Here is a 22,511-nt window from a genome sequence, read left to right as displayed (position 1 = left end):
CCCTGTCTGTATAAAAAAATAGAAAAATGAGCCAGGCATGGTGGTGTGCACCTGTATTCCCAGCTACTTGGGAGGTCTCAGGCGGGAGGATTGCTTGAGCTGGGGAGGTTGAGGCTGCTGTGAGCCATGATCATGCCACTGCACTCCAGCCTGAGTGACAGAGTGAAACCCTGCCTCAAAAATAATAATAATAACAATTTTAATTGTCAAACTTTTTACATCTCTTTAATAAAAACATTATTGATCTATGGCTCTTGTAGTTGTGTAAGATACATGCACTAGATAATATCATGATTAAAAGTGAGAACTCTGGGATTGGACTGTCCGAGTTCAAATTTTAGCTCTGCCATCTACTAGTAATTTAAGTATAAATGTTTATTTAACCATCTTTACCTTAGTTTCCTCATCTGTAAAGTGGGCACCACAATAGTGTTTATTTTATAGGACTGTTATGAGAAATCAGAGTCACTTAGAGCAATGGCTGGCACAAAATTAGCCTTCAATAAATGTGAAATATTGTTATTATTACCTTTTGATATATGTTATGCTCCACAATTCATGCCTATATTTACTTTTAAGTAATGATATACATTCATTTTATCTAATTTTTTCTGAGTATATTAATCATACTTATTTGAAAGGTTTTTTGATAACTGAAATATCTGAATCAGATTGTCCCCTTGGTTTTTAGATATTTCCTCTTGGTTTTTAGAAATTGTTTCTAACTCCTGGAATGTCTGCTAAATTTTGATCCAATGCCAGACATTGTATTCTTTAAATTATAAAAGCTTTGGGGTAATAGATTCCTCCAGAGATGCCCTACCCCTTCCTCTGCTAGGGAGCTGATCACCTGAATCCAATGAGAGACAGAACCAATTCCAGACTGCATTATAGATTTTTTAAAATTAGACTTTATTTTTAGAGAAGTTTTAGGTTCACATCAAAATTGGGCAGAACTTATAGAGTTCCCATATATTCCCTGTCAACTCCCTGCAACCTCCCTTATTATCAATATCCCGCCCCAGAGATGTGTATTTTTTACAATTGATCAGTCTACATCAACACACCATTATCATCCAAAGTTCATAGTTTACAGTAGGGTTCACTCTTGGTACTGTACATTTTATGGGTTTTGACAAATGAAAAGAGATACATATCCACCATGATAGTATCATAGAGTATTTTTGCTGCCCTAAAAATTATCTGTGCTCCACCTACTCATCCCTCCCTACCCCAAGCCCCTGGCAACTACTTATCTTTTTACTGTCTCCATAGTTTTGCCTTTTCCAGAATGTCATATTGTACATTACCGTTTTTGTGAGTTTCTTTTCCATCTCAGATTCATCCTGTTCCTAGAGAGTAGCTCTCCTAGAGTTCTGCCTGAGAACCTGGGGTGTTCACTGAGGCCCTTTCCTCCTGGTGAGCCTTTCAAGACTGCAAAACCTCTGCTGTATTTAGACACTTTCTGCTTAGTTTCTTAATATCCTGCTCCACGCAGCCTCAGAATTTGGCAAATGTTTTGATAGGAAAACAAGTCAAGTGTCAGACTCAGTTTTCCATTAACCTTTCTCATTGGGTTTCCAGCCTCATGAGATTTGGATTTTTCCAGTCCCCAAAACTGGAACCAAAAATTCTGCTGTCTTTACTGCCCCTTAGAGGCCTTCTGTCCAAGTCTGTTGCCTGGATTCTTTCCCTTTTGCCAAGTACTCTGAACTAGCAAATGCCTCAAAGGAAAAATCAGTTGTAAAATGTCAACATTCCTCTCTAAGTTTTCTCGTTCTCCAGAACTTGCTGCCCAAGTCTGAGTTTCCTCATCGCTTCTTCAATGCCTTCAGGCAGATGCTATTTTGTGTATTTTATCCAGCTTTTCTAGTTGTCTCAGTGAGAGCAACGACCTTCATCTCAGCGGAAAGGGGAGGTCCCAAAATACATTCCTGACAGATATTTCTGTATTTTCTTATTTATTTTGTTAAGATTACAAATATTATTTTAAAAATCCCCCAAATCTACCTTTTCTACTAACCATGTCTTTGATGTTTTTTGGTATGTCATTCACAAGTATAAATCTCTACTTTAACATGGCATGTTCCTATGTAAAAAATATTTGGTCATTTGTTGTGTAAATACTTGTTTTATAAATTTTTTTAATGAATTTTAAAATAAGTCTCTGGGAGTCAGAATTACCATATTGTATAGTGTATACAAATTTCAACTAACCAATAGAAATGTTGGAGAAATCTAATTCTATATTAATATTTTAATAACTAAATTTAATTTCAATATTGAGCTTTCATTTTACTTGGGTGACGGAAACTTAATCTCAAGTCAATTTTGGAATTTCCCAAGGATTTCATTTAAGAACCAAGGGGCTTACATAGTGCCAAGGCATCAGGACTGGGGAGGGATCTAATGCTCAGTGTCATCTGTCATGTTTGCTCTAATTTGAATGTGTCCCTCAAAGTTTATATGCTGGAGATGTAATCCCCAATGCAATAGTGATGAGAGGTGGAACCATTAGAAAGTGATTAGGTCATGAGGGCTCTGCCCTCATGCGTGGATTAGTGTCATTATTGCAGTAGTGGGTTAGTTGTAAAAGTGAGTTTGACTTTCTCTTGATCTCTCTCTCACCACCATGGTGTGGCTCCTTAATCTTGGACTTCCCAGCCTTCAGAATAAGTTTCTGTTCGTGAATTACCCAGTCTCAGGTATCCTGTTGAAGTAGCACTAAATGGACTAGGACAGTGTTGCATCCATTGACATGGGCAATGCAATGTTTCCTCATTGAGCAGTCCATTTGGACATTTCTTGACATTAATTCCTATCTAGGAGGCTCCTTAGATCCTCTGGAATTCTAAATTCAAAGGAAACTCTCTGCTGCACCTGTGCCATTCTAAAGGGAGAAACTGTTCCCAATTGCCTAGGCACACTAACCACTAACCATTTTTTCAGCAGGACTTTGCTATTCCCCTGGAGCTAAGCTCTGATTCTATTTCAGGTCAATCTTCTAGTTCTAGGGGAATGGTACAGGTATGCTTCACAATGTTATCATAATGCTTTGCCTCAGTATTTCCTCTATGCCATGAGTCCTTTCAATTTTCCTAAAGACTTAAGCTTTTGAAACTCAGGATAGAAGAATAATTTGCTTTTTATTGTTCTATGTGTTCCCAGAAACAACGATAATAGATTAGCTGAAAAGGGGAAAATAAAATACTGGAGAGAAAAACAAAGCCAGACACTGGTTAACATTTAAAAAATATCATCGTGTTATATGTGTATTCATTCAATAAATCCTTACTAATTGAGGTCCTAACATATGCCAGGCATTATGCTAGATGCTAGACTGTAATAATGACCTCATTATGGTCTTCACCCCAGCTCAGTTAGCTTCAATCTAACAAGAAATACATACAGACAAAAAAAAGAGGCGATTTCACGACTTCTGGCTAAACACGGCTGAGTGAACATATGTCCACTGACCCTCCTTCCCAGAATTACAGAAAAGGGACAATGAAGTACACAAAGCTATAAAGACAAAACTGAAATACTTACATGAAATACCTCTACGTAGACAAGAGAGACGCAGTGGAATTTTGGAAACTAGAAAGCAGATGGAGTAGATCAAGTAGATGGGCTTAACACACCAGAGAAAGCTGAGGTGAAGGATGCTTTGAACTGCAGAATCTCAGAACGACTTAGAGATATTAGCATAGGGGGTACAGGTAGTCCTGAAAATGGGAAGATTAGTTGCAAGTCAGTAAAAGAACTGAACTGGCAGCCAAACTTACTTCTCAGGTGGGAGTCATGGTTGAGTTATCTATGGGAAGCTAGCTGAAAACAAAAACTAAAACAAATAAACAAACAACAAACAATAAAACAACCTTGCCAGATCACTTTACAAGAATAAGTGTCAGTCTGTTCCAGTCACTTTTTTATTGCCTTGTTTTAAATATAAGCAGATAGCCAAGGATCACCAGACACTTAAGGAAGGCCTATGTCATAACAGAACTGAATCTTCAAGAAAATAGCAGCTATGTATGGAACAGAAGAAAACGTAAAAACAAACGAATGAACAAATGAACCAAAATTTCAGAAGAAAGTTTGGAAGGGAAATTGGGAAAATATTCCAGAAAGTCAATCAAAAATAAAGAAATGAAAAATAGAAGAGAAAAGGAAAATAGTAGAGTTCAAGAAGCTCAACACCCAAATAAGCAGGAGTTCCAGAAAGAGAGATTATAAAAAGATAGAGTAGGATATTTTCATAGAAAAAAAGCAAAAACATTTTTCCTGAACAGAAGTCATGAGTTTATAGATAGAGCTCACTTTGTGCCCTGAAAAATGCATAAAAAACAAATGCACATGAAGGCATGGCGTGAAAAATTTCAGAACCTTGGAGATAAAGAAAAGAGCCTACAAGTACCCAGATATTCAAAAGACCCAGAAGTGAAAAGATACCAGACTTCTTACCTGCCACACGGGAAAGCTAGAAGCCAGTGCAGCCATATCTTTCAAATTCAGATGGAAAATTACTTCAAATCTTGATTCCTATTCCTTGCCAAATTTTCTAACACATATGAAGACATATTAAAAATATTTCTGACATGCATATTTTTTTTAAATTATGTCCTTTTTATTATTTTTCAGGAAAATATTAGAGCATGGATTCCACAAACTGAGGAAACAAACCAGGAAGAATACAACATAGGATCTAGGAAACTGTCCAGATATGTTGACTGAGTGTTCCAGTTTGCCTAAGCCTGAGGGGTTGCCAGATGTGGGTTATGAAATTGGGACAGTTCCTGGCAAATGGGAATAGCTTTGTCATCCTATGTCCACAATAACAATGATGGGAAGTCCCAACTGGAGAGCTAGTGACTGATAATAGAACAACTCGAGCAGATAGGTTAACAGAGTGCTTTTTTTTTTTTTTCTTTTAGATGGGGTCTTGTTTTGTTGCCCAGGCAGAATTGCCATGATCACAGCTCACTGAAGTCTCAACCTACCAGATTCAAGTGATCTTCCCACATCAGCCTCTTGAGTAGCTGTGACTATCAGTGCATGCCACCACACCCAGCTCATTTAAAATTTTTTTTTTTGTAGAGACAGGGTCTTACTGTGTTGCCAAGGCTGGTCTTGAACTCCTGGACTGAAGCAGTTCTCCCTACTCCGCTTCCCAAAGTGCTGGGATAACAGGTGTGAGACAGTGCACCAGGCTAGAGAATGCTTTAGAAGGGATGTCTCTAGGGGAAAATGCATACACATACCTGTGTGTGTGTGCATGTATGTGTGTGTATTGCCTGTTGAATTGGAATGCATTAAAGAAATTCTTCTTTTAAGGTTATGTTTAGAGGTAAAGAAGTTGCAGGAGTCCAGGACATGAAACCAATGACAGTAGTGGAAATAATAAGGAAAAAAGTTACAGATGAAAGAGAATGAAATCAGAGGACATTAACATGGATCTTCTGTCAATTATATTTATGTAATCATGGTATTGTAAGCACTGAATATTGCTCCAACCAGAAACTATAGCTATTGAAATGATGGAGAGAGAGAAAGAGACAGACAGAGGAAAGCTAAATCATTATCTTTAATGGTATGGAGCTGATAGATACTATTCTTTAAAAGTCAACATAATCATGTTAATTAAAAACATAGAGGTCAAGTCCAGAAAAAATGGTTAAAAGAGTTTAAAAATTTTTCCTTCTGGAGAATGCAAGTTAGCGGGAGTAAGACAAGAGACTTTGATTTTATTGCTAACATGGTAAAAAAATTTTGACTTTTAAATTATGAAACAAACATCTTTAATAGAGTAATATATTTTAAAAAGAAGTAATTACATTCTGCAACTCTTAACTTCATTTATGTAACATATTGCCATTCAGAGTTTCACATTTTAGTGTAGTCAAATTTATTAGTTTTTCTTTTATGATTTGTTCTTGTGGTCTAGATTTCTTTATTAAAATGTCAAAACACAATGTAGAGTGAAAAATCAGCTAAAGAGCATATATAGTACATGCCATGTCTAATTGTATTAAATTTGAAATAAATCAAGCAATACTATATTTGCATATGATTAGATATATAAGTAATAAAGGTATGTACAGGAATAACAATGTTAACAACCTGTGTCTTCAATATTTTATTCCTCTATTTTAAAATTGGTTTCATTAACAAGGTATTTAATTGTAACAAGGTTTAATTGGTAGCAAAATACTTGTACATTTCTATAGTTTTAAATATTTCATAGTTAAAAAATTAATAGGCAGCCATAATACCCTATGGCAATGCTTAGAGGAAGGTACCATAGAAGAAGGTACGTGGTGCTAGATAATCCATAGAAAAGTACCTAATCAAATTAAGGGGGCTGGTAAGGAAAGGCTTCTGAACAAGGCAATGACCTATAAGCTACAACCTGAGAGAAACATACTGGGACTGGGGGTGGGCCAGGGTGTGGTGGAGGTGTATTCTCTAAGAAGGTAAGGGGAGTTGGTGTGTGAAAGTCGTCAGAATCAAAATGGAGTCACTTGTGCCAAACTAACAAATATAGCCAAGAGGCTGAGAAGGGAAGGTTCTCAGGCACACATGCCTATGGTAAAAATGATTACAAAGACTTTCTGAAGGGGATCTTATGCACGTATCCCTATAACAAGAACTTTTGCCAAGGACTTTTTTTTTTAACTTTTTTTTTTTTAAGTTCAGAGGTGCATGTGAAGGTTTGTTATATAGATAAACTCATTCATGGGGGTTTGTTATACAGATTATCTCGTCACCCAGGCAGTAAGCCTAGTACCCAATAGTTATTTTTCTAATCCTCTTCCTCCTCCCGCCCTTTATCCTCAAGTAGGCTCCAGTGTCTGTTCCCTTCTTTGTGTCTGAGTTCCCATCATTTAGCTCCCAAACTTATAAGCGAGAACATGCAGTATTTGGTTCTCTGTTCCTGCATTAGTTTGCTAAGGATAATGGCCTCCAGTTCCATCCGTTTTCCTGAAAAGGATATGATCTCATTCTTCCAAGGACTTCTTAAACTAGCTAGCCAGATACACAAGAACATTTGCTGGACACTGTCTACACTAATGAACTGGCATCAACTCCTGTCATAAGCCTCTGTAAGCAATGTTCTCTTTGCCTCAAAACAAATTACGTCTACTTTTCTCTTTTGCTTTTATAAGCTTTCCCCCAATCTCTTTGGATATACCGATGGGCCCCACATCTCGCACATCCCAGATTTGCAAACCCCCTGCGCATTCCCAAACAAACTTAGTATCTCTGAAGGGACTCTCTCTGTGATGTAGGCGAAATGATAAAGGACTAATAAACCATGATCGCGATGATGGACTTCATCCTGAGGAGGTGAGTCATAAAGGATGTTGAGCTGCAGGGCAAGAGCGATCTGGAGACCAGGTGAGGAATCTGGTGTCTATTTCATTGGTAGATGCTCAAATTCTTTACAAAATGATTTCCTCCCCACATGATGCCTTCTGCCTCGTGGCCCCGCCGTTTTCACTTCTTCTATTCTCCCCACGTCGGGCCGGATCGCGATTCCTTCGTTCCCAGTTGCTGTCCCGAACTGTCATGCAGAGGCTCCTGGCCTTCCCCAGTCTTGGCTAAGGGTGCCAATCGCTCCCCTTCTGTCCCAGCAGCAGCTTACATCTGTCCTTCCGGCAGCTGTGAAGCCTTGTTAATGTATTTTTTTTTCTCCTCTGGCTTCCTTTCTTTGCCAAAACCTTCTTTCTGGCCCCCTGGGATTCCTGGACGCTGAGTCACCCGCGGACCGCTGTGACTCCCGCCCACTGCCACTTACTCATCTCCCGGGCTCTGCCCTGCGGGCCACCCTGCAGCCGGGAGGCCCAGCCCCCGCCCTGTGAGTGCGCTCCGTTCAGAGCAAAGGCTCAGGAGTGAGGCAAGCTGGATGGTGATTTTCCTACCAAGTCCAGCTGGAGAGAGGACAGGGCTTGTGCTCAGAATCAGTGGGTATTTATTATGGCTCCAACAGCTGAGGTTTACTCTTCCCAAAGGTAGTTTCTGAAAAATATCTGGAAATACTGATTTTGTTTCACTTGTGTGATGGTGGAAGCTCTTTCTATTTGATGTTCTGAATGCCCTGTTTATGTCTTCTCAAAGAGTGATTGCCTTTCAATAGGGAAACGTGATTTGATTTTAGTATTATATACTGTTTTTTCATGTTGTCTTTTTTAGATTAAGGTAAAATTTCCACGAGGTAAAATGAACTTGAGTATTTATGTATTTATAATAAATAAATATTTATTGAAATAGTTTTATTTATATTATACACATGTAAATTTATTTATATTATACATACATAAATTTATTGTTTATAAACAATAAATAATAAATATAAATTAATAAACAATTTAATCCATATATTTAATTTAATTAATAAATATAAATTAATGTTTGATAGGTTTGATTTAAATAAACATAAATTAATTAAACATAAAATAATAAATTATAATTGATGAAATTTGACAAATACATACACTCATGTAACCATCATCCAAATCAAGATATAGAACCCTTCCATTATCTCAGAAAGTTCTGTAGCTCCCCCTTTTAGTCAACCTCACGCTCAAAATCCCCCAAAGCCTTCCATCCCCCCAAAACAGCTAACTCTGATTTCTATTATCAGCTTAGTTTTCCTATTCCTGAGCTTCATGTAGATGGAATCAGACAGAAAGGTTTTTCTTCTGTCCTGCTTCTTTTGCTGAACACGTTTTTGAGATTATTCCATACCGTCATGTTCCTTTTTGTTGCTGGGAATCATTCCACTATATAAATAAACCACAATGTGTTTATTCTTCTTCGATGGACATTTCAGTTGTTTCTACACACAAATTTTTAAAATGAGTAAACTGTATAGAAAGGTTTAGAACTTTTTTACATAGTGGAGAGTTTTCTTCCTGAAATCAAAATTACATTCCTAGCAGATTATCTAAAAAATTGGAATCAGATTCTCTGTTTATATCCTATAGACTCAAGATAAAAATTTGAAGTCAAAGGAGACAGTGTTTTGATGCTCTTTCAATCCCTATCCTGAGTCTTTAAATAATAAGTAAAAATATTTTCTTCAGAACTCTTCTTTTGCATATCACTTTTGTGAATATTGGTTAGATAGTCGACTCAAAACATTCCTTACTGTAATTATTTTTACTGTGTTTCAAAATGAAACAGAAATAAAACTAGGTCGTGGGTATTCAAAACCCAGGTGAAGCTTGAGTTAGGAAGACTGAGCACCCTAAACTTGAAACTTGGGTCTAGAATGTCAGTCACGTTGACCTCTGTAAGTAAACTTTGGATTAGTCATCTTTTGGTCTGTAATAAATCATCTCAAATTTGGTGGCTTAAAACAGTAAACTTTTTTTTTTTACTCTCACAATTTCTGTGGGACAGGAATTCAAGAGCAAACTAGCAGGGTGGCCATGGTCCTGGTTTTTCAGCTTGCAGTTAAGATATTGGGACACTTGGTCAAGGAGGAGCCTTATAAGAAAGAAAAAATTAAGAGAAGATGGTGGCAGTGGGTTTTGAAGGAGGAGTAGGAGTTCACCAGGTGAACTAAGAGAATGTAGGAGAGGGTGTTCGAGCAGGCAGGGGAGATAGCAAATGCAAAACTAGGGATTTTTTTTTTTTTTTTTTTTTTTTGGAGACAGAGTCTTGCCCTGTTGCCCAGGCTGGAGTGTAATGACGTGATCTCGGCTCACTGCAACCTCCGCCTCTAGGGTTCAAGTCATTCTCCTGACCCAGTCTCCCGAGTAGGTGGGATTACAGGTGCGTGCCACCATGGCCAGCTAATTTTTTTGTATCTTTAGTAGAGATGGGGGTTTCACCATGTTGGCCAGACTGGTCTCGAACTCTTGACCTCGTGATCCAACCACCTTGGCCTCCCAAAGTGCTGGGATTAGAGGCGTGAGTCACAGTGCCCGGCCAAAACCAGAGATTTTTATGTAGTTTCTTAGCAAGAAAGCAGAGGTGAAGGTTGGAGAGAGGGACATGGAAAAGTTCAGGAAGGTCATTGTACATCTTGCTAAAGAGTCTCGACTATTTTTCACAAGCAATTGGGATCTGCCAAAAAAATCTGCCAAAAAAATCTGTTAATTTGAAGTATGGAATGACATGGTCATATTTGCATTTAGGAAAAAAGCAAATCTTAAAGCAATTTGGAAAGTAAATTAGAGAGAGAAGAAATTAAGAGCCCAGCAGGAAACTTGCAATACAAATGGGTAGGAGGAGGCTAATACAAGCTAAGAAAGGTGTTGTTAGAATCTAATTCTTTAGATGTGGTGATGGGAGAGGGAGAGGTGAGGGAAGATGAAGGACCCAGAAATATTGTCAAGATTCTGGTATGGATGACTGATCAACAGTGATATGTTTAACCAGGACAGGAACTGTGGGGAAAAAGCTAGTCTTGGAGGAAAAATGATAAGTTAGGTTTGGGCATGTCTGAGTTAGGTATGGGATATCTTGGTTGAGACATGAGTAGCAAGCAGGTAGATATATCAGCCTAGAGCTCAGGAGAGAGGTCTGAGCTGGAGATGGGGGTTTGGAAGTGTGGTTTGCTATGGTCAGGCCACTGCAGGCTGGGTGACATGGTTCTCAGATGCAGGTGATTTTGCTTAGCAGAGTACATTGGGCAATGTTGGGAGACACTTTTGTTTGTCACAACTGGAGAGGGAGGGTGCTAATGGTGAATAGTGAGTAGAGGCTAAAGATGCTGCTAAACATCCTACAATGGACAGGACAGCTACGCTTACCCTACCCTCTATTCCTCAACAAATAATTATCCAGGTCAATATGTCAATAGTACCATGGTTGAGAAACCCTGATTTACAGAGGCAAGAAATGCTTCATTTTACTTCATACTTCTTCTTTTTTTTTTTTTTTTTTTTTTTGAGACGGAGTCTTGCTGTGTCGCCCAGGCTGGAGTGCAGTGGCCGGATCTCAGCTCATTGCAAGCTCCGCCTCCCGGGTTTTTACGCCATTCTCCTGCCTCAGCCTCCCGAGTAGCTGGGACTACAGGCGCCCACCACCTCGCCCGGCTAGTTTTTTTGTATTTTTTAGTAGAGACGGGGTTTCACCGTGTTAGCCAGGATGGTCTCGAACTCCTGACGTCGTGATCCGCCCGTCTCGGCCTCCCAAAGTGCTGGGATTACAGGCTTGAGCCACCGCGCCCGACCTACTTCATACTTCAAATTAACAGATCCTTAGCAGATCTAGATTGTTTATGAAAAATTTTTCCAGGAGATATTCCACTAGATCATGTGGGTGGGAGCTGCCATGGGGTCTGTGACCTTGCTGCTTCAATCTGATTTTTTGAAGTTGAACTTTAGAAAGATGGCTTTCATGGAGCTGGTGGAATGAAAGACTGAGCTAACTATGGCTGTATTCTTGCCACAAGCAGAAAGCTGGTCACTGGCCTATGAGAAAGGAACATGAGACAGAGAGCTCTGAGCAGGTCATCACAATTCCCTTCACAATTTTTCTTTATTTCTGTTGTTGTTGGTTTTTAAAATTTCTGTGAACTTAATGTGGGGATGTCCCATCAATAGAGCCAGTAGTGGTGGCCTCTTCACTAGAAAGATTGGCAGTGTGATTTGGGCTTTGTCCAGCCTACATGGCCACCAAGCCAGATTTTCTGATCCTTGCAGAAATTGTATGAACTACCTATAGTCCTTTAATAATTTTTTTTTGCTGAAATAGTTAGAATGGGTTCTGCTGCTTATAGTTAAGGATCTTGCCAGACACACTTTATACCTAACCTAGCTTGATTTGGGTTTCTTTCACTTGTGGCTAAGAGGGTCCTGGCTTAAACAGGTGTGCTAATTTGGGCTAAAAGGAAGAAGCTAGTGGACGGAAACATTTTAAACACATGTGAGATCAAGATCATAATCCTGGGCTGGGCATGGTGGCTCACACCTGTAATCCGAGCACTTTGGGAAGCCGAGGTAGACAGATTGCTTGAGTTCAGGAGCTCAAGACCAGCCCAGGCAATGTGGCAAAACCTTGTTTCTACAAAAAATACAAAATAATCAGCCGGGTGTGGTGGTACACGCTTGTAGTCTCAGCTACTCGGGAGGCTGAGAAGGGAGGCTCACTTGAACCTAGGAAGCGGAGGTTGCAGTGAGCCAAAATGGCCCCACTGCACTCCAGCCAGTCTCAAAAGAAAAAAATCATAACCTTGGAGGATAAACCTTAAACCTTAGGCAGAGAGGCCTCTCACCCTTTGAGCAAGAAAGAAGGAGGTAAGAATGAATGTGGGCAAAGATGAGTTTGTAGGTGTAAGATGAAAAACCAGGGCAAGTTTGTTGAGTCAGAGTTAAGGCCACCTGCTGGGGGAAAAGGTGAGGGCTGGGATCTGAAGGATAACAGTGAAAGGTTAAAACTAATATCATGAGGCATAGGGAAGGAGCTGAGCAGGGACATGATGACTGACAAAGATTCTTTGCTTGGCCAAACTTTAGTTAGGCTTTTGAACGTTCTCCTAGGCCCATGTGTGCACTTCTTTGTAAAAATCCAGTTTTAGTAAGTGACACTGCCAAGGCCTTTCACCCTTTGAGCAAGAAAGAAGGAGGTAAGAATGAGTGTGGGCAAAGATGAGTTTGTAGGTGTGAGATGAAAAACCAGGGCAAGTATGTTGAGTCAGAGTTAAGGCCACCTGCTGGGGGAAAAGGTGAGGGCTGGGATCTGAAGGATAACAGTGAAAGGTTAAAACTAGTATCATGAGGCATAGGGAAAGAGCTGAGCAGGGACATGTTGAATAAAGACTGGATAAGAAATGCTGATGACTGACAAAGATTCTTTGCTTGGCCAAACTTTAGTTAGGCTTTTGAACGTTCTCCTAGGCCCATGTGTGCACTTCTTTGTAAAAATCCAGTTTTAGTAAGTGACACTGCCAAGGCACTTTGGTAAGAATCCACCACCCTTGATACTTAATCATCCTTGATATTTAATCAAAACTTCCCTCACCATTGTTGGTTTCAAATCACCTCCGCCTGCCTTCAGCAGGAATCCTGTTAGATTGGTTCAGCCAGAATTCCCCCAGCCTTGATGTCTCCTCATAGCAATTTTCTATCCACCAATGCTCTGCTCCCTGACTATACATCCGCACTTATCACTGATGCATTCAGAATGGAGCCCGGTTCTATACTGAGGTCCCGCTTTCCCTATTGCAACAGTCCTGAATAAAATTTGTTTTCATCACTTTAACTTCTGCCTCCCTCTGGTTTTCTTGATCATGACCTCAAATGTATCAGAAGGCCAGTCTGTGGTATGGTGTGGTTGCACTCAGTAGCCGGCACTTATGGGCGAGTGATAGTAGGGTACGAGTCAGCTGGGGTGTGAAGAGAGCTGACTGGAGTGAGGAGGATGAGGACAATGACAAGATGGTAAATTAAAGAACTCAGTGTTGAGGCCATACGTTGGATAAAGAAGAAACTGAAAGCAGTACAAAGAGTGGTAGGCTGGGTGGAAAAAGAGGGGCTGCTGATTTGGATGAAGTCAAGGAGTAATTATTGCCGATGTGGTTGGATAGTGAGAAAACATGGACAGGAGGAATCAAAATGGGAACGGTAGCGTCCAGGGTGCGAGACAGTGACTATTACCCAATTCCCTTCACCATCTTTTAGAAGGGAAGTCTTCATCTCCTTTCTCAGACAAGATGCCTTCTCTCTGTCCCCCTGTTCCCTGAGCCCGCATTTCACCTCACTCAAATAATAAGTTTGCATGAAGGGGAAAAACTAGCACTGTGGTTAATGCAGAATATATGTGAATGGTGGCCGGGCGCGGTGGCTCACTCCTGCAATTCCAGCACTTTGGGAGGCCGAGGCGGGCAGATCACGAAGTCAGGAGATCGAGACCATCCTGGCTAATACGATGAAACCCCGTCTCTACTAAAAATACAAAAAAATTAGCGGGTCGTGGTGGTGGGCGCCTGTAGGAGGCTGAGGCGGGAGAATGGCCTGAACCCGGGAGGCAGAGCTTGCAGTAAGCCGAGATCGCGCCACTGCACTCCAGCCTGGGCGACAAGCCAGGCTCCGTTTAAAAAAATATATATATATATGTATATATGTGTGTGTGTGTGTGTGTGTGTGTGTGTTTATATGTGTGTGTGTGTGTGTGTATATGTGTATATATATATGAATGATGATGCTAGGCTATCCCAGAATCTCTGACACTTCAGAATTGAAAAAATCTTGGGGTCATAGTCGAACCTCTTCGGTTACGAATAAGAAAACAGTCAGGAGAGGTTAGTGTGTTGTATCCAAGCTCACCATGCAAATTCTTGGCAACTCCGAGACTAGAATGCAGGCTTCCTGACTCTCAAGGCTAAGTTCTTCCCATCACATGCGTTGATGCCTGTGAGGCCGACTTCTAGGACACCCCCACACATACGTACCCATCTGTGCAGGCCTTTCTTGTATACTTGTGCTTGTGGCTTCTAACATCTACTCAGCATGTTTGTGATATTGTGATAGAATAAGAAATGTGTATTTGGTTTTTGTTTCTGGTTCCTGGCACAGACCTCCTAAAATCTTTGGGATTTTCTGGGTGGTAGCTAGGGTGAGAGGAGCATCTTTTGTTATTCATAAGCCCCTTCCAACCATACCTGAGTTTATGCTAAGGAGTTAGCTCTTAGAGGATGGGGCATGGTTGCCATAGGAACCAACTATGTGATTAAAGGGTTGGAACTTTGAGCCCCACATCTCTCCTATGAGGAGGAGAGAGGGGCCAGAGATTGAGTTCCATAACCAGTTGCCCATGATTCAATCAATCATGCCTATATCATGAAGCCTCCATAACAATCATAAACAACAGGCTGTGAAGAGCTCCTGGGTTGCTGAACGAATGGAATTGCTGCAAGGGTGCCATGCCTGGAGAGGGCCTGGAAGCCCTGTGCCCCACCCCCATGCCTTGCCCTATGTACATTTTCATCTGACCGTTCATCTGCAACCTTGGCAACATCCTTTATAATAAACTAGTAAAAGTAAGTAAATGTTTTCCAGAGTCTTGTGAGCCATTATAGCAAATTATCAAACCTGAAGAGTAGCTTGTGGGAAGTCCCAATTTATCCTACAGGTGACAACATGGTATTTGTGACAGGCATCTGAAGGTGGGGCAGCAGTCTTGTGGGGTATGCATTAACTCCAGGTAGTTAGTGTCATAGTTGAATTGTAGGGCATCCAGTTTGTGTCTGGAGAGTTGGAGAATTGCTAAATGTGAGGATCAACTCCACACATTTGGTGTCAGAAGTGTTGCATGAGAAGAAAAAGTGTTTTTTTTCTTTAGAATACTAAAGTTGGGGTTCTCCAGAATAACAGAAGCAATGGGATATGGAGATATATACATAATGAGGTATATTATGAGGAATTGCTCTCATGATTATATAGACTAAGAATTCGCTCTATCTACCATCTGTAAGCTGAAGACCCAGGGAGCCGACAGTAAAAATCTGAGGCCTGAGCCTAAGAGCCTGAGAGCTGATGATGTGTGGATTCCAGTTCAAGTCCGAAGGCCTGAGAAACAGGAGTGCTGAGGGTAGGCATGAGCCAATGCACCCGGCCCATAATTTCTTTTTCTTTTCTTTTTTTTTTTGTGAGATGGGGTCTTGCTCTGTCACCTAGGCTGAAGTGCAGTGGCAATCACAGCTGACTGCAGCCTTGAACTCCTGGGCTCAGGTGATCTTCCTGCCTCAGCCTCCCCAGGTAGCTAGGGCTACAGGCACCTACTACCACCCCTGCCTGATTTTTAAAATTTTTATTTTATTTTTTGTGAACAGGGTCTCCCTATGTTGCCCAGGCTGGCCTCGACCTCTTGGGCTCAAGTGACCCTCCTTGCCTCAGCCTCCCGAGTTTCTGGGATTACAGGCACAAGCCACTGATCCTGGCTAATTTTAGATTTTGAGTGGGATGGATGGGGACTGAATCATCAGCATGGAAAATGAAGGTGGGATTTAGTGGTGAGAGCTTTTGGAAGAAAAAAAAAAGGGGTGAGAAATTTAAACTCATCTTCTTGTTATTTTTAGGCATTAAACAAGTCAGCACATTTAATCTTAACCAACATTCCAGATAAGGAAAAATCAAATCATTGTCCAAGGTCATACACTAGTAAGGTCATAAAATAAAACTTAACCTAACCAGGGATGAGTTCTTTTTGGAATTCAGAATGCTGAGAATGCATTTATTCCCCTGGCAAAGTTATCTCTTATAAAATTTCCTTTTAACTTTTTCATATCTTATTTCATATCCTTCTTAATATAAGTAGTTTGCAGTTAATAGCAACCTTCATTAAAAAAAACCCAATAACCCTATACTGTAATGCTTTCAATGCATTTAAGGGAGGAGACCACCCCTCATACCGTCTTATGCCCAATTTCTGCCTCCAAAGAAAGAAGAAGTAAAAACTAAAAGGCAGAAATGAAATCCACAGGCAGACAGCCCGGCGCCACATCCTGGGCCTGGTAGTTAAAGATCTACCCCTGACCTAATCGGTTCTATTATCTATAGATTACAGACATTGTATAGGAATACACTGTGAAAATCCCTATCTTGTTTTGTTCCGATCTAATTACCGGTGCCTGCAGCCCCTGGTCACGTACCCCCTGCTTGCTCAATCAATCACAACCCTCTCACACGCACCCCCTTAAAGTTTTGAGCCCTTAAAAGGGACAGGAATTGCTGATTCAGGGGTTCGGCTCTTGAGACAGAAGTCTTGCCGATGCCCCCGGCCGAATAAACCCCTTCCTTCTTTAACTCGGTGTCTGAGGAGTTTTGTCTGTGGCTCATCCTGCTACACATTCATACATACATTCACTCATCCATTCAAAACACTTCATGTGTTTTGCAGTTACTGTCATGTGCGTCCGTGTGAAGAGACCACCAAACAGGCTTTGTGTGAGCAATAAAACTTTTTAATCATCTGGGTGCAGGCAGGCTGAATCCAAAAAGAGAGTCAGCGAAGGGAGATAAGGGTGGGGCCGTTTTATAGGATTTGGGTAGGTAAAGGAAAATTACAGTCAAAGGGGGGTTGTTCTCTGGCGGGCAGGAGTGGGGGTCACAAGGTACTCAGTGGGGGAGCTTTTGAGCCAGGATGAGCCAGGAAAAGGAATTTCACAAGGTAATGTCATCACTTAAGGCAAGGACCAGCCATTTTCACTTCTTTTGCGGTGGAATGCCATCGGTTAAGGCGGGGCAGGGCATTTTCACTTCTTTCATGATTCTTCAGTTACTTCAGGCCATCTGGGCTTATATGTGCAAGTTACAGGGGATGCGATGGCTTGGCTTGGGCTCAGAGGCCTGACAGTTACTTAGTGCTCGTTAGTTTTTTTGTTTTGTTTTGTTTTGTTTTTCAGGTGGAGTCTCGCTCTGTCTCCCAGGCTGGAGTGCAGTGGTGGCACAATCTTGGCTCACTACAACCTCTGCCTCCTGGGTTCAAGTGATTCCTGCCTCAGCCCCTGAGTAGCTTGGATTACAGGCATGCACCACCACATCTGGCTAATTTTTGTATTTTTAGTAGAGATGGGGTTTTAGCATGTTGGCCAGGCTGCTCTCAAACTCCTGACCTCAGGTGATCCGCCTGCCTTGGCCTCCCCAAGTGCTGGGATTACAGGTGTGAGCCACCATGCCTGGCCTAGTGCTCATGAAGTGTTTTGAATGAATGAGTTAATGTATTAATATGTGCACTGTGCTAGGTGTTGGGGATTCAGCAATAAATAAGAGACACAGGCCGGGCACGGTGGCTCAAGCCTGTAATCCCAGCACTTTGGGAGGCCGAGGCGGGCGGATCACGAGGTCAGGAGATCAAGACCATCCTGGCTAACACGGTGAAACCCCGTCTCTACTAAAAAAATACAAAAAACTAGCCAGGCGAGGTGGCGGGCGCCTGTAGTCCCAGCTACTGGGGAGGCTGAGGCAGGAGAATTGCGTGAACCCGGGAGGCGGAGCCTGCAGTGAGCTGAGATCTGGCCACTGCACTCCAGCCTGGGCGGCAGAGCGAGACTCCGTCTCAAAAAAAAAAAAAATAAAAAAAAAAAAAATAAGAGACACAGGATGCTTGTCCTTTATAAGCATGCTTAGTATTTTCATTGCTGCTTCTTCTTCTCTCTCTCTCTTTTATTTTATTTTTTGAGACGGGGTCTCACTGTCTCCCATGCTTGAATGCAGTGGCACGAACTCAGCTCACTGTAGCCTTGACCTCCTGGGTTCAAGTGATCCTCCTACCTCAGCCTCCCAAGTAGCTAGCTGGGACTACAGGTGTGTGCCACTACACCCCCCTCATTTTTGTATTTTTTGTAGAGTTGGGGTTTTGCCATGTTGCCCAGGATCGTCTCGAATTACTGAGCTCAAGCGATCCACCTGCCTAGGCCTCTCAGAGTGCTAGGATTACAGATGTGAGCCACTTGTTCCCAGCCTTAACTGCTTCTTTTACTAATAGTGTTGAGAATCTCAATCACACTTAAAAATTCTGCGTGAAAGATTCCTATGTGATATTCTAATTATTTACCCAAGATCTACATTCCAGTGTCTTGCTAGGAAAGTTGATTTACATTTTACTAGATAAATACAAATGTTTCGAATAAAAACAATGGAAAGACATCTAAAAGTGAAAATCTCCTAAGGAGTGTCTGCTTTTAATTTCATGGATCTTTATAAGGGGATAGTTAGCACTGTTAGCTCGTGATGAGTTTCTGAAAGATACCTGGACCTGTTGCTATGTCTGAATGTGTCCCTCTCAAATGGATATGTTGAAATCCTAACCTCTAAGGTGATGGCATTCGGCGTAGGGCCTTTGGGAGATGATTAGGTCATGGGAACTCCACTTCATGATTAAGATTAGTGCCTGCTATGGTTTGAATGTGCCCTCCAAAGTCTATGTGTTAGAAACTTAATCCTCAATGCAACAGTGTTGAGAGGTGGGCCTTTAAGAGGTAAGTAGGTCATGAGGGTTCTGCCCTCATGAATGGGAGTGGGTGAGTTATCTTGGGAGTCAGTTCCTGATAAAAAGGATGAATTTGGTCCACTTTCTCTTGGTCTCAAGTGCTTGGTTTCCCTTCCACCTTCTTCCTTCTTCCACAGGATGACACAGCAGTGAAGGCCCTCACCAAATGCTGGTGCCATGTTCTTGGATTTCCCAGTCTCTAGAACTGTGAGCCAAATAAACTTCTGTTCTTTATAAATTACCCAGTGTGTGGTATTTTTATTTCAGCAGAAAAGGGACTAAGAGTGCCATTAAAAAAAGAGACCCCAGAGAGCTAGCTAGTCTCTTCTGCCATGTGAGGTTACAGTAAAGATGGCCGTCATGAGGAAGGAAGCCCTCACCTGACCCCAAATCTGTGCAATCTTGATCTTGGACTTTCCAGCCTTCAGTCTGTGATAAATACATTTCTGATGTTTATGAACTACTCACTTCATGCAATTTTGTTATGGCAGCCTGAACAGACTAAGAGAGCTATTTTCTCCAGGGACACTACAACCACTTTAAATCTAAAGAGCAAGAATGGGGAGCCACTAAAATAAAGCTACATTCCAGTATCACTGCTGGGATGTAGAGGTGCTCTTGGAAAAAGACTTGGCAGAATCTACTGAGGAAGGCAGCCTCACCTCTATTCTCACCCTGGGACATTAAGACATGAATGAGTTGAGGCCAGATAGGTGGCTTGCGTTAAATTCCAGGTGATGGTTTTACAGTTCTTGGCACCAGCAGATGGGGATCAGAGCCCCTGCATGTGGAGAGAAGGGTAGAGGGTGGGGGTCTAGCTAGTTGTATGTTGATAGGGGCCACTGATGGTAGACTCTGGATAAGGAAGAATAGGTGGGCAGAGGGGGAATGGCACCAGGAAGCATCAGGTTGGCCCCCAAGAGTTGGACCTGCCATCTCTGAGACACTGGCTGGCAATAGGATAGACCTGCTGCAGTGGAGCAGTGGGTCCAGAGGAGGTTATTTCTGCTTTTAATATGAAGGTGGGTCCTTAATCATCAGAATAGGAGCTGAGAATGATGGTGAGGGTTTCTGAAAGAAAAAAGAGCCTAGGGGAATGGAACCAACCCTTTTTCACAGTTTGTTAGGCTGTTTCACAATTAGCTTATTTGAAACTAGCCTCCACTCTAGATAAGGAAGCCAAGGATCAGAGAAATCACATAATTTGTCCAAGTCACATCGCTGGTATGCAGGCAGAGTAGGGATTTGAACTCAACTGCCTCTGTCTTCACAGAGTGTGCTTTTTCCAGATCTTGTCTGGAAGACATGATGTTCCTCCTTTCCCTTTGTATCTCGCCCCTACCTTACTCCTCAGCCACTCTCTCTCGTTTCTTCTGCTTCATGCAATTCATTCTCCTGCCATCTTTTCTTCTTTAACTTGCCATAATTTGCAACAGATATATTTATTAAACAAAATCAGTTTTTAAAGTAGACTGGTTGAAGATTTTATAATTTTCTAAAAAACAAGATTCCAACTCTTCTAAAATTAAAGAAGAGTTGTTTTGTACTTATTTATAAAAAGCCTGTAACTCATTTTCTCCTCTTTATGTGTCAGTATAATCAAGGGAAACAGTAGGGCCATGAATATATGATCAAAATATTAGAGTTGAGAGATGTAGAAACTAAAACACAAAGAAGCTCAGCAACTTATTTAGAATAAATTGGCTAGTTCTGAATGATCCAAATAATTGAGAGAAATAGGGAAAGTCCTGAGTTAACAAATAAATAGAGTTTCAAGAGTGTGTTTGTAAATCAGTTCTCTGGCATTTGGTATATTTCTCTAATAAAAAGAAAACTGATGTGACCTGAGTGTCTCATAGAAAACAGCTGAAACTCATTATTTATATCCAAGAATAGTACAACAAACTCGCCAAAATTATTATGTAGTACTTATAATGAACACAACACAAAGACAATACACTGAGAAAGAAGGACTTTAATTTTAAATGTATAAGAAGAGAAAGTTCAATTAGAAAGATGAAAGAGTTAACTGGTGAATCTGGCAGAGATTCTAAACATGACATTTGGACACTGATAAAGGACATTGGGGAATGAATGACGGACACTTGTTTTTAAGATTGTGAAAGCTGTCCTTATTAAAATGGAGTCGCCTGTGTTAAAAAACAAGACAGATTCCTGACAAATGGCTGGGGAAGGCCATGAAGGTAGGGTTCTAATACATAAATGCCTGATAACAAGAACTATTGAAAAATACTGCAAAAAGCATAACTTTGGACAAAGGCCATTGCAACCACACACACACATGTGTGCGTACACACACACACACACAGAACTTCTGCAGAGACATCTGCCCAGCAACTGCCTGTACAACATGAGACTGGTGCCACTCTAGTTATTGGTTACTGTAGCCGAGGATAATTATCTCAAAACAATGATGTAATCCTCCTTCTTCCTTGAAAAACCTTTGTCTTCTTTTACCTCCCTGAATACACAAAATAGTTTAATATGGCACACACATTCCTATTGCAATGCCCATTCCCAAATAAATATCATTTTGTTTTAGAAAGTCTCCCTCTCTGTTTATTAGGCTGACAAGAGGTAGTGAAAGAGATTTCCTGAGTGCCTATCATTTCTATCACTCAGTAGTTAAGAACATCAGTTGTTCAAAATCCATCAATTAAATACATGATTCAAAGCAGAATCTTTATGTGGCAATCTCTCTTTATGTACCTTCCACTCCAGACATTTTAGACAGTTCAAATCACAGTCACAAAGAGATACGCTCCTTCTTTTGGTTTTGCAGTTCACTTAACCAGACTACCCTTTCTCCCCTTCATAGTTTGATAAAATATCCTCGCTCAAAACCTAATTAAAATGCCATGTCAACCATTTGACAAAATATTAGCTCTTTCCTCTGAAACTAATTGCATTTTGATTGCATTCTATGCATTTCTTTCATGATTTACAGTCTCTCATTGTAGTGTTTGTATACATGCTTTATCTATAATATTAAGGTGCAAATTCTTAGGTATGGCCTTTCCACAGGTGCTCAGTGTATAGTTGTCAAATACAATTAAATTGTATCAATTTAGGTTTCTGTCCAAGGCTTTTCAGAAATGGCTTCATATCACCTTTGCAAAATAGTGTTCCCTTCATTTCCATTGCCTAGCATTTTAGTTTATTTATACTACACATCACACAGGACATATTAGATATTTGTTTATTGTTTGTTTCCTTCACCAGAATGTGTGACCCATGAGGGCAGGGCCTTTGTTTCACTTACCGCGTTTTCCCCAGCACCTAGATCTGTGCCTGGTCCAGAGTGGGAGTTGAATAAACTGATATTACTGGAAGTGAAAGAAATGCTAACTGGAGTACATCAAGACTCTGGGTCCAATAACTCATCGATTCTGTCAGTATTTAGCTGCAGGACATAGAGCAAGTCGCTAACCCATGACGAGTCTCATGTCCCTGTAAAACCAATGATTGTTAAATATAGCATCTCTGGGGTCCTGTTTAATTCCACTAATGTTGAGAGCAGAAAGTGAGAGAAGCAAACTGAGTTCAAG

Source organism: Macaca fascicularis, chromosome 5 (genome assembly GCF_037993035.2).
Source record: "Macaca fascicularis isolate 582-1 chromosome 5, T2T-MFA8v1.1".
In the NCBI taxonomy this organism is placed as follows: Eukaryota; Metazoa; Chordata; class Mammalia; order Primates; family Cercopithecidae; genus Macaca; species Macaca fascicularis.
Note: the sequence above shows the minus strand (reverse complement) of the source record.